The sequence below is a fragment of the Monodon monoceros genome, unplaced genomic scaffold, assembly GCF_005190385.1.
Source record: "Monodon monoceros isolate NGI ecotype Baffin Bay Population unplaced genomic scaffold, NGI_Narwhal_1 Super_Scaffold_20, whole genome shotgun sequence".
In the NCBI taxonomy this organism is placed as follows: Eukaryota; Metazoa; Chordata; class Mammalia; order Artiodactyla; family Monodontidae; genus Monodon; species Monodon monoceros.
Window position 1 is genome coordinate 33,475,648 of NW_021703777.1, and position 12,945 is coordinate 33,488,592.

At 36.3% G+C, this 12,945-nt stretch overlaps 1 non-coding gene across 1 annotated transcript; it reads right to left on the reverse strand.

The window, feature by feature from the left end:
* Positions 1-411: 411 nt before the first annotated feature.
* TRNAE-UUC lies at positions 412-483 on the reverse strand. Its single transcript has one exon. It is a non-coding gene; the product is annotated as a tRNA-Glu (tRNA).
* Positions 484-12,945: the final 12,462 nt, after the last annotated feature.

Here is a 12,945-nt window from a genome sequence, read left to right on the forward strand (position 1 = left end):
TCTTAGTTCCCCAACCAGGGATCGAACCTGGGCTCGTCAGTGAAAGGGCCGAGTCCTATCAACTGAACCTCCAGGGAATTCCCTCAAAGTGTTTTTAAATTAAAGACAACTACAGTTTGAATTTTAAAGACTACCTAGATTATTAATTAATTAATGAATCCTCTCTTTCAACTAACATTTGAGTTCCTTACTACATGGCAATCACTCTGGGTTCTGGGTGTATTTTTGTGAGCAGGACAGACAAGGTGGCTATCCTGATGGAGCTTCGTATGTGGGTAGATGTTAAACTAATAACTTGCAAATAAAGAATTGAAAAATGCTTTGAAGAAATATTAAAGAGTGTTATGAAAAAGAATAATAAGGGAACATATTTTTTGGGGGGCCGCGCCTTGTGGCTTGTGGGATCTTTAGTTCCCGGACCAGGGATTGAACCTGGGCCACAGCAGTGAAAGTGCTGAATCCTAACCACTGAACCACCAGGGAATTCCCAGGGAACATAATTTAAATTTAGCATTAAGGAAGGCTTTATTAAGTGATGTTTGAACAGAGAAACCTGAAAGATGAGTACCTTCTTAGGCACTTAAATAAAGTGAAAGCAATGAAAACATATCTGACACACAGTATTCAGTAAATACTGTTGAATGAATGAATGCTATTCTAAATGTCAGAAAGCAAAGCAAACATTAAAACAGAAAGCATAAAACAAGATCTCAAAAGTTATTTCAAAATCATAGTTGTGCAAATAAACATAAATGCTACAAACTGCCCAATTAGAAGATGAAGTCTCTTAGGTTAAAATCAAAGTCCAACTAAGTGTTATGATGCAGTAACAATGCAAGGGTTAGAAATATCAGAATAGGCAAGGAGCAAGTAGAAGAAGGACAAGGAGGTAGAAAGGGAAGAGGAGGAGAACGAGATGGAAAAAAGTAGGGGGAGATGATATTAATAGTAAAGGATTCAAATGGCCTAAAAATGTATCTACACAATAATGATAATGTAGTCATGTACATAAATAACATAGCATTAATATATTTAAGTCAGAACTATTAGATTCCTAAAGAGAAATGTAGAGAAGTACAATTGCTGTGGAAGATTTCAACAGATCTTAATATTTATCAAGTTGATTAAAAAGAACATAGAGTATTAGAACATAATATAACAGTGTTGAATTAATAGCTACAGATAGAATATTTTCTCCCACAAGTATGCACCTTATTTCCAAGCATCCTTGATTATTATAATCTGTATCAGAAAGTAGAAATTTTACAGACCACATTCTTTGACCATATGTGATACAACAAATTAATAATTCAACTTTAAGCAAAACCCAAAACTCTAATACCTTAGAAATATAAAAAGTACTTGTACATATAATTATTGGGTCAAAGGAGAAATCTTCAATTTTAGTCTGTTTAGAAAATAAGGACATTGAGGCTATAACATCAAATGCTGTGGTTTGAAGCTAAAACTACATTCAGGAGTGCCTGATGGCCTTAAATGCCCTAGATTGCCCTGCTTTCACCGTAATTGTTATTGACATCCAAAATGGATGACTAACCAAAATTAAGGGATTGTTGGAATTGATCTACCATAAATTCATGAATATTTTTTAATCGTATTTACTTTGCTGGAGAACTCGACTCATGTTTGAAGAAACTGGCTTGGAAGATTACAGTGAGGTTCGTGTTCAGATTTTAGGATTTGAGGAAACATACGGAGCACAAGCTAAAGCAAATTTAAATGGAGTAAGTAGAACAGATTTCTCATTGCAGTGCATATTAGTGGGTTGAAATACAATAAGCCCCCTACATGTGAACCTCCAAGTTGCGAACTTTGGAAGATGCTAATGTGCGTTCACGTGTCCAATCACAGAAGTTAGTTCACATGTCTGGCGTACATTGTCATGTGCGTGCATCCTCTATAGTAGTTGTGCTTTTGTGTACTTTACTGTACAGTACTGTATAGTGTACAGTGGTACAGTATCTTTATTTCAAGCCTAGGATGTCTGGAAGCAAGCGTAAAAGCAGCGGTGAGGTAGCTGTTACTACTGTACTTTTCAAGGTACTGTACTGTAAGATTAAAAATGTTTTCTTTATTTTTTGTGTTTGTTTTCTATGTATTATTTGTGTAAAAAGTATTATAAACCTATTACAGTACAGTATTATAAACCTATATAGCCAATGGTGTTAGTTGGGTACCTAGACTAACTTTGTTGGACTTACAAACAAATTGGACATACGGACATGCTCTCAGAATGGGAATGGAACTCGTTTGTATGTAGGGGACTTACTGTATTCTTACTCAGTTATGTATGAAAGTATTTACTGTAAAGCCCAGCCTAGCTAAGGTTTAATGGGTAATGAATTTTGGGTTACTTCTATTTTACAGCGTGTATTTTTTTTTTAAATCTGTAGTTTTATAACAAGCTTATTATTCTATTTGAATATTCTATTTGCCTATGGCAAAACTTACCCCAATTCCATTCCCTTCCTTTCTTGTTCCACCTTTAATATCTGAGTTACGTTTAGGCTCTTGGGTGTCATGTATATGGTTTTCTTCAAAAGTTTTTAGAGTTATGAATTTAAAAATTTTAACTTCTAACTTGTTCTTAATATATGTTGTTTGTTCTTTAGCAGTAAAAACAGAAGTATTTTTTTCCATTCTTGCTGGAAATTTTCTACTCTTGACTAGAAAACAGATCAGTGATTTAGAATTAAGTATTTGTTTATATTAAAAAAATTCAACATATAAAGTATGTCAAAATCTATTGTAACCACCCACTGGAAATCAATTTCATTAATCTAATTTAATCCAAGATATGTTGAGGTTATTTTAAAAAATATGGATAGCTAAATTAAATAAAATGAAATATGATCAATGTCATTAAATTATGGTTAATTAATTTGACCTTGTCTAGGTAGTTTTTTCTGTATCCATATGTTTATTCCTAGCAGCATTATTACAGATGTGTCTTATATAAACTTTCTGTTCACATCGTTAACCCTTTTTAGGACTTTTTAACCCCAGTAGTCATATTCACAATGGTTTGACCATCTTATTTATCCCAGAGTATTTGTAGATATTCTGGTTTATAGTGATTGCTTTCACTTGTGTTAATCAAAGATGGGAAAATGTATGGGAAACAGCAGTGACAATAGTAACAGTAACAACACTAACTGAGGGGTTGCTAAGTGTCAGGCAGTGTTCTGAGTGCTTCACTTGTGTTGTCCTTTAGCTCTCACAACCTTTTCAGGTAGATCTGTTAGTATTAATACGTCCATTTTATAAATGAGGAAACTCAGGCACACAGAGGTTGAATAATTTGTCTGTGATCAAACAGCTACTGAGGGACAGGACCAGATTTGCACCCCCTACAGTCTAGTTCTGGCATCTGCACTTTTAACCATCAAGAGCAAGAGTTTTATTTTAGTGTGGAGTGAATTAAAAAGACCTAAGACCTTTGTGACTGAATTATTAAGGCTTGAATAACATAAAATGATAATTTATTAAATTTTAGAAGAGAAAAATAATATTGTTATTCATAGTCTTAGATATATTAAATAACTCAAATCTCTGTTCAAATTTTGAGATTCTTTTCTATTTAGAAATTTTCCCTTCTGTATGAAATAGTAAGCTCAACAAGATATTAACTAAATATTTTATTTCAATAACACTTTTTAGAGAAAGAATCCTTGGTTTCATAATTTTTGCAGTCTGTTATTCATTTCATTTTATAAAACCCTGCAAATGCCAAAAACTCCTGTGTTTTATTTTGTACGACTAGTATGTGGTAAGGTCAGGACATAAACTAGGGTCCATTTAGAGTTATATAGGAAATTTTAGAAGCTTGATAAAACCCAGAAACAGGAACCAGGTGTCAAAGTGTAGATATTTCACTATTCATGGAAATGTGTGCTCTGTTAGTTTCCCGGTGGCTTAATTACCATATTTAATTCACTGAATAAGAACTATTGAATGTAGAACTGAAAATGAAAGGTTATTGTGAAAGCCAACTTTTAATTTGTTGTTTGGAAGTTGCTCTTTATTAAAAGGTGCTGGAAAACAGTGCCTATGTCTATTTTTCTTGATGTGCCCATGAACCTACATTTAGTCACATAATTAAATTGTCAAATAGAGTCATTAAGTTGGTTTTAGACAGAGAGATTGACAGTAAACGTAATGGGAAAAGTAGAAGTTTAATTACTGGTCTTATTAAAATAATTATATCTCATATTTGTACTTGAAGCAATGTTTCACATCTGGTGCCATTTATTTTCATCATAATAGCTCTATGCAGTAGTTAGGAAGCTGATATGATCTGCATTTTACTAAAAAGGAAAATTATGTTATGGAAAAGTAAACTGACTTGATTAAAGACAAGCAGGTCTTTGGAAGAAGAGGCAGAACTAGTCTCAGACTTCCACTCCCTTTTAGTGACCTTCCAAATGACCACACTTTTCAAAGAAGGTGATTGTTGAATTCTTAAAATTTTCAAATAAGGCACTTTTATTTACATACTTATAAACTATAATTCTGTTTCAAAGTAGGATAATTGATTCATTCTGTAATAATCTATCCAGTGACTATAGATCATCTATGTTGTAAATATTCTTAGGAGAAACTGAGCTATAGCAGTTACACACATACAATTTAAAATCACCTGTCATATAAAGAAAGTAATCAGTATCAACGAAATAATAGAGGAAAAATGAAAAAAAAGGAATTTTACAAATGCAATTTTAGCAATTTTTCCAAGCTGTTATTACCATGTGTCAAGTTGTATTCTTTGTTTTTTTTTGGTTTTTTTTTTTTGGCTGTGTTGGGTCTTCATTGGTGCATGTGGGCTTTCTCTAGTTGCTGCGCGTAGGGGCTACTTTTCATTGCGGACTTCTCATTGCGGTGGCTTCTCTTGTTACAGAGCAGGGGCTCTAGGCATGTGGGCTTCAGTAGTTGTGGTGCTTGGGCTCAGTAGTTGTGGCTCGCGGGCTCTAGAGTGCAGGCTCAGTAGTTGTGGCGCATGGGCATGGGCTGAGTTGCTTCGCGGCATGTGGGATCTTCCTGGACCAGGGCTCGAACCCATGACCCTGTATTGGCAGGAAGATTCTTAACCACTGCACCACCAGGGAAGTCCTCAAGCTGTATTCTTAAGATAAAATTAATTGTTATTAATTTATGGAGACTCAGAGTTATCTATTTTTTTAAAGATTTTTTTTGATGTGGACCATTTTAAAAGTCTTTATTGAATTTGTTATAATATTGCTTCTGTTTTATGCTTTGGTCGCAAGTCATGTGCAATCTTAGTTCCCTGACCAGCGATCGAACCTGCAACCCCTGCATTGGAAGGCTAAGTCTTAACCAGTGGACCACCAGGGAAGTCCCTATTTTTAATAGGATGTTTATTTTTGTGGATATGCATGGCATAATCAGGAAAACATAATAGTAAACTCCTTATAGCAATCATGCAAACTAGAGATATTTATATGGTCCAGAAAAAAATCTTTCATGCTATGCAGACACAGATTTGTGCCTTATTTTGAGCTATGCATTTGTTAATTTCTACTCTTTGTTAATAGAGTCCTTGAGAAGTAGTCCTTTGGCTTTCAGTACGTCACAAACAGAAGGCAGCAGTGAAAATTTTTTCAAGAGAAATTGCACCAGCAGGGACTGGAATGGGTAAATGTACATATTTTTACAGTTACAGCTCTAAGAATCCCTTGCTTTCTTATCACCAGCTCAATTATAATATTCATTGGTTAGCCCTTCTGAACTTGGCAATGTGTGCTAAGCTACATGGATTGTGTTGTACTCATACCCCTTTGGCCTTTGAGCATTTTAATACCTTTAAACATTCATTGAATATATATTTCTTCTTGTAATACTTATATCAAGTTTATCAAAATTTTAGAAACCTCCTGACATTGTGTGGCTATCTGTATTTTCCCATTATGTGTATGCCAAATGATAGATTTAGGTGATAGTCCCAGATAAAGCAACATGGTAAAGTTTGCTTTGGGTTTTCTCTGCCCATGCTACCAGCCCCCACATTCGGATCCACTTCTCCAGGATGGTCTCTTCTTTCCTGGTGCCTGTAACGCGGTCTCATGATGCCATGTGCCACGCCACCCCCAGGCACACAGGACCCGTTCCGATAGTGCTCTAGCTTTTCCCTGAAACCTGAAATGGACCTTCCATGATCACAGGACCAGGCCTCTCAAGAGGCTTCAGTTTTCTAATCCAAGGAACTCATTCATTCATTCAGACGTAACTTTTGAAAGGCCTTGAATTCCCACATTTTACATATGGAGATATTGAGGCTTAGAGAGATGAAGTGGATAAAATGAGAGAGGGCAGGTGTCCTCCTTTGGCTCCCAAGAAGAGAAGGAAAATTTTCTAGTAATATTAATGTCACAGGGAAAACTTCTATTGACACTTCTTTCCTCTTCCTCTCCAATGATTAAAGTAGAGCGGAAAATTGAATTTTGGCAAAGCAAGACTTACATTTTAAAATTAAAACAAAGCAAAAATCAGTAAGTGGGACTACATTAAACTAAAAAGCTTCTGCACAGCAAAAGAAACAACAAAATGAGAAGGCATCCTACAGAATGGAGGGAAATATTTGCACACATCTGATAAGGAGTTAATTTTCAAAATATATAAGGAACTTGTACAACTAAATAGCAGAAAACCAAACAATCCAATTTAAAAATGGGCAGAAGATTTGAATAGACATTTTTCCAAAGAAAACATACAAATGTTCCACAAGTACATGGAAAGGTGCTCAGTGTCACTAATCATTAGCGAAATGCAAACCAGGAACACAATGAGACATTACCTGTTACCTGGTATTATGGCTATTATCAAAAAGACAAGCGCTAACAAGTGCTTGTGAGGATGTAGAGAAAAGGAGCCCTTGTACACCAATGAAAATTGGTGCAGGCCCTAAGGAACAGTATGTGGTTTCCTTGAAAAATTAAAAATGGCAGTGCCATATGACTCAGCAGTTCCAATTCTGGGTATTTATCCAAAGGAAATGAAAACACTAACTCGAAAAGATATATGCACCTTCATATTCATTGCAACATTATGTACAATAGCCAAGACATGGAAGCAACTTCAGTGTTCATCAATAGATGAATGGATAAAGAAAATGTGATATATACACATGTGACAACACGGATGGACTTTAAAGGCATTAGCCTGAGTCAAGTAAGTCTGATAGAGAAAGACAGATACTGTATGATCTCACTTATACATGGAATCAAAAACACTGAGCTCATGGAAACAGAGAGTAGAAATGGTGGTTGTCAGGGCCTAGGGGTGGGGAAATGGGGAGGTGGTAGTCAAAGGGTGAGAAGATTCAGTTCTAAGTTGAATAAGTTCTGGGGATCTAAGGTACAGCACGGTGACTAGAGATGACACTGCTGTATTGTATACTTGAAAGTTGCTATGAGAGTAGAACTTTAATAACAACAACAAGAAAAGGGTAATTATGTGAGGCGAAGGATTTGTTAACTCACCCTTATTGTGGTGAACATTTTGCAAGATATACATGTATAAAGTCTTCACATTGTACACCTTAAACTTACACAATGTTGTATGTCAGTTATATTTCAATAAAGCCGCAAAAGAATTAAGTTAAACGAAAACAAGAACCACATTATAGAAAAAGCAGAGGCATGTTCACCATCAAGCTAATGAAGCTTAAACTCCAGGGCCCCTCGGTTGCAAGGGCCCCTTCCAGCGCCCTACTGTTGTGCTCAACTAGGCAAATGTTTTTGTAAATTTTCCAAGAGTAAAGTGTTTTATCTGTAAGGCTCTTATTACCTCTGTCCACTTTTTCACTTTTGTCAAACCTCTCTGTGCCCCTCAGGCTGCTCTGTGTCTGCTCTTGTCAGCCTTCTTGGTGTAGGCTGTGCTCCCATAGGCAGAGTCCTGCCCAACCACGCAAACTCATCTCATTTCATGATACTGACAGTGGAGCCAGAAGTTTAGTTGCTGTATGAATAGTCTTTAGCCCCCAGCACCAGAAATATACGGGTAGTGGAGGAGAAAGAGGTTTGAAAGGTGTGTAATCATAAGCCAATCCATATGTGGAAAATTCTTCCAGTCATTAGGTACGTAAAATTCATCAGGCACGTGAAATTCACTAGGTGCGTAGGCAGAATTCAGTTCTCATTGTCACCTGGTCAAAACTGGAGGTTTTCCCCTCTCAGAAATATAATTGACAGAAACATCTCTAATTATAATAACACTCCAAAGTGAAATTATTTTTAATATCTTTCTGTATGTGATCAATAGATACTCTTCTATCAAGAAATAAATGGTAGGGCTTCTCTGGTGGCGCAGTGGTTGAGGGTCCGCCTGCCGATGCAGGGGACGCGGGTTTGTGCCCCGGTCCGGGAAGATCCCACATGCCGCGGAGCGGCTGGGCCCGTGAGCCATGGCCGCTGAGCCTGTGTGTCCGGAGCCTGTGCTCCTCAACGGGAGAGGCCACAACAGTGAGAGGCCTGCGTACCGCAAAAAAAAAAAGAAAGAAATGGTAGCAAATTTTCAGACCACATCAAAAGCAGTGACTCATTGAGAGAGATAAATTTCAAATAGAAACCAGTTACTCAAGAGTAATGAATCATATGAACACACTAGAAAAAGATTTAACTTTCTTACCGATTTGACAACAAATACTGTCATCAATAACATAGCATAAAACTCATAATATCCCACAAAATAAACCATCAATTACAAGCTGGTTGAGTGTTATCATAAATCATTCAAGATTATCTTGCACAAGAGAATTGAAATGCCCTGAAATCTTATGACTCAGTCATGAAAGAAACTTCTTTCCCAAACTTAAGCTTACAGGACATAAAAGAGTTGTGAAGCTGAATATTTTTTTCAAACCTATTAATAATAAAGAATACATTTCCATCTGCTGTGCTGAATAAAAAAATGAAAAAGTTTTTGACTATCTACATAGAAATTTATATGTAAAAATTATTTGAATTTGAAGAGATGATCAGAGTATGCAACATAGACATGTATGAAAAGATATTGGAGAAGATATTAGAGAGTTAGTTAATAAAAAATTATCCTTTTTGCTATATTCTGTGCCATTAGTGGTATTTATAAGCTTTATAAAATGTATAATTTGTTGTGATTTTTTTTCTCATTCACTTTCATATCTGATTTTATATTTTTAATTTTGTATTATTTTTCTTAACAAAGTTTCTGCAAATTGTATTACCTTCAGGCCTCACAAAACTGGATCTGCTCCACTTCTAATTAATGATTCTGCCGCTTGATTTTTAATGTTAAAATAGTTATAAAACTTTTTAAAGCCCCAGTTCCTTCTGTTCTTTGAGAACAATAATGAATAATGAATAATGCCTGCCCAGACACCTTATAGGGTTCTCAAAGAAAGAGGGAGAAGGGAAGTCGGGGAAGTAAAGGGAATTGAGAGAGAGAGGGAGAGAGGGAGGGAGAGAGAGAGAAAGAGGAAGAAGAGGTCGAAAGAGGAGGAGGAGAGGGGAGAGAGGAGGAATATGTGAAAGTATATTTTAGGCTGCAAAGCAACATACATGAGCAAAATACGAAGTGATCTCAATGAACTCTTGCTATAGATGTGACCTACTTCTGTCTCTTCTTAGCAAACTGCTCATCATTTTACTGTTTCTTGATGTTTGGAGATAGCCATTTTCAAGATATGAAGTGCATAGACTGACTCCCCTTTATAGTGTCCATGAGTCTTCAGGTTTCAGAAAAATAAAATCCCTGATTTGATCAAGTCCCTGTTTTTTTAGCTTCTGATGCAGCTAAAAACAATTTCTAAGTGATATTGAATTTGGGAAGGAGTTTAGGAATTCTAGGTACTCCTATTCAATATCCTTATTTCAGGCCAAATTTTTCTTATTATTTTCCCTAATGGAACATTCACAGCATCTAGTCTGCTTTCTGAGGTACAGTAGGGGATAGTTTGACGAAATTTTGCATCACCACGTAATAAGAATTGCCAGCTTTCTGCTCCCAGTGTCTGTGCCTTATCTGCTCAAAGCTCTACCTCCTTCAGAATCCAGTTCCACGTTTTAGGTGCAGCACCCCATTTCCAGGTACCAAATTCTATGTAGGTCAAGGTTCTTGGTCTCAAGCAGAGCTCTAGGTAGTTTAAGCAGAAAGAGATTTATTGAAAGTTATTAGGTGGCTCCTAGAATCTTGGGAGCACCGATTTTGGGTGCTACTCAACCAAAACACAGACACACACAGAGTAGTGCTAGGGAGCCACTGCTGCCTTGGGCAGGTAGGAGGTGTGTGCGGGGCCCACCTTTGTTGTCTCGGAAGCACCACACAACTCCACCTCCAGGCTCCCAGAAGACACCAGCTCCCTGAGCAGCCATCGTCTCTCACTTCATATTTCTCATTCAAGCCCCAGCGAGACGGCTCTGCTTGCCGAGAACTTAGGCCACGTGCCTGCACCCTAGCTGCAAGAGTACTGAAAATGTTGGAGTTAGAATGAGTGAGGGTGAGCCCACCTGCAGAATCTTCCAGAGTTTCCTGCTTTCTTACAAATTCATTGTCAGACTTTAGGAGAGGTACTTAACCTCTCTAATCCCTTTCCTAATACCTAACATAAGGATTTGGGACTCCATGAGTCCTTACAGTAATACACATCTGTGTCTGTGCTAGTTAGAATTCTGTCTTCTGGTGATGCAATCCTTATGTGAACCTGACTGTGGGAAGGGCAGGGGTAAAGCTGACTTTAGGGGTGCCTGGCTCATCCGAACACTCACTGTCTCCCGTCTCTGCTTTCTGTGTGTTGGCTGTAGAAACCAGCTTGTCCGTGAAACTAGAGAGGCAGCCCCTGACAGCTCTGAAGCTCACGTCCAAAAAACTGTGAGATTATAGGGGAAAAGGATGCCTCTTTCCCAGAATCCATTTCTAAGGTCCAGAAGAAGGACTCTCATTAGTCAAGCTTGGTCTGTGTACCCGTTCTGTGGCCAGAGGATAAAGTCTTTAACCAGAGAAAGGGTGTCACACAGGCATGGCCACCTGAGAATTGTTTTGAAGCAGTCAGCCACCCCCATCTGTGACCAATGCAGACTCTAAGATCTAGTGTGCGACAGTATGTGATGTGTGCTTTATTCATTTGTCTTCAGGCTTTTATTTTTGTGAATCCCAATGTTGTGTGGGGCTTAATGGGAGACACAAACACCGTTTATGACTGAGCGCCTTCATTCAGGGAGCTTACAATTTAATTATAGAGGTAGAAGCAAATAGAGTCATGGAAGTCCTAACTGTAAACAGTATAATAGTTTTAGGAAAAGATCAGAAATTCTAAAGCAGATGAATATGGAACTTGAAGGGATGCAGTGATTTAACAGTTTTCGCCAGGCATTTTGTCCCAAATCATATTCCTAGGCCAAATCATATCTGTCTTGAAACATCATTGGTAAAGCTGACATTTATTTTCTTGAATTTTGGGCCTGATCTTTTTTCTTGGATGTTTACTGTGTTGGTATATAGACAGCATCTTCTTTGTAAAGTTACGTTATTGTTCTGAAATATATTTTGGTTAGCAATTAATAGGATAATATGGTCCTTTGGTCATATACTTTATGAACATAGCTTGTATAACCTGAAAAAAATCCATTTTCTCCTTGGAATCAAGGAATAGGTAGCTCACCCTAAAATTTATCTGGGATGCAGATAGCATTTTGTATATTAAGTTATATTGTGTTGGCAACTAGATTGTGGAAAACGTGTGAAAAGTTTCAGCCGATCAACATGTCAGCCTTTGGTTCACCGTACAAAGGAACTTCTTGGTTTTGTAATCTGAAGCACATGCATATTAAGTAGAAAAAACTAATTGCAGTAAATCCTGGTAATAATCCGATGTTTCAATAATGTCACATTGTTATTTCTGAATCTATGTGTAAAACTGTTACATAAGGGTCTTATTTTTAAATTACTTTAGTCTTGTTGACCTCTGTTTCTCTGATGATTAAATTAGATTGACTTAATTAGATTTTATTTAATTAAAAGCTTTTGAATGCATTAAAAAATATTTTTTACATTTTTATTTATTTTATTTTACTTTCTAAAATAACAATTCTCAAAAGGCTACAAAAAGTAGAGATAATAGTATACTGTATCCCACATATTGGTCACCCTGTTTCAGTAATTCTCAATGTATGGTAAGTTTTATTTCTTAAATACCTCCACACACGTCTGGTCTATGAACGATTTTTAAGCAAATGTTAGTCATTAAAACATTCTATCTGTATTTTAGTATGTAACTGGAAATTATTTTTTAGTTTTTATAAACAAAATAACATTATTGTATCTTAAAAATAGTACTTTAGTTCATCAAATTACCAGTCAAAATGTTTGCAATTTAAAAAAAAAATCAATAGAATCTAATTAATTTACATAAGATGAAGTCACCAAATATAAGTATACAATTTGATGACTTTTGAAAAATGTATAGGGTCATAAAAGTACTGTCACAATCAAGTTATATAGTACACTTCTGTCACTCCACAACTTCTCCTCATGCATTTTTACTGGCTGGGATATGTGATAGGTGTATGTTTAATTTTTAAGAAACAGTTAAGGAGTTTTCCAAAGTGATTGTATCATCTTACTGTCCTGCCAGCAGTATATGAGAGTTCCAGTCTCACCGACATTGGACTGACTGAATGCATTTTACGTCCTTTTCCTTGTGGACAATCCATATAGATGTAGTTAGTGGTTTATACATATTTTGTTTAATTATTTTTCTTGGAACTTCTATTGCAATAGGCAATAACCAATTTATACACTTCAGGGATAATACAGGATCACTCCTTGCTTACAAAAGTAAGATATATCAGTCCTAATAAGTGGAATATAACTGTTTTAATGACTACCAAAGTCATTTTAATGACTATTTATCTCAGAATTTATGTCCCTTTT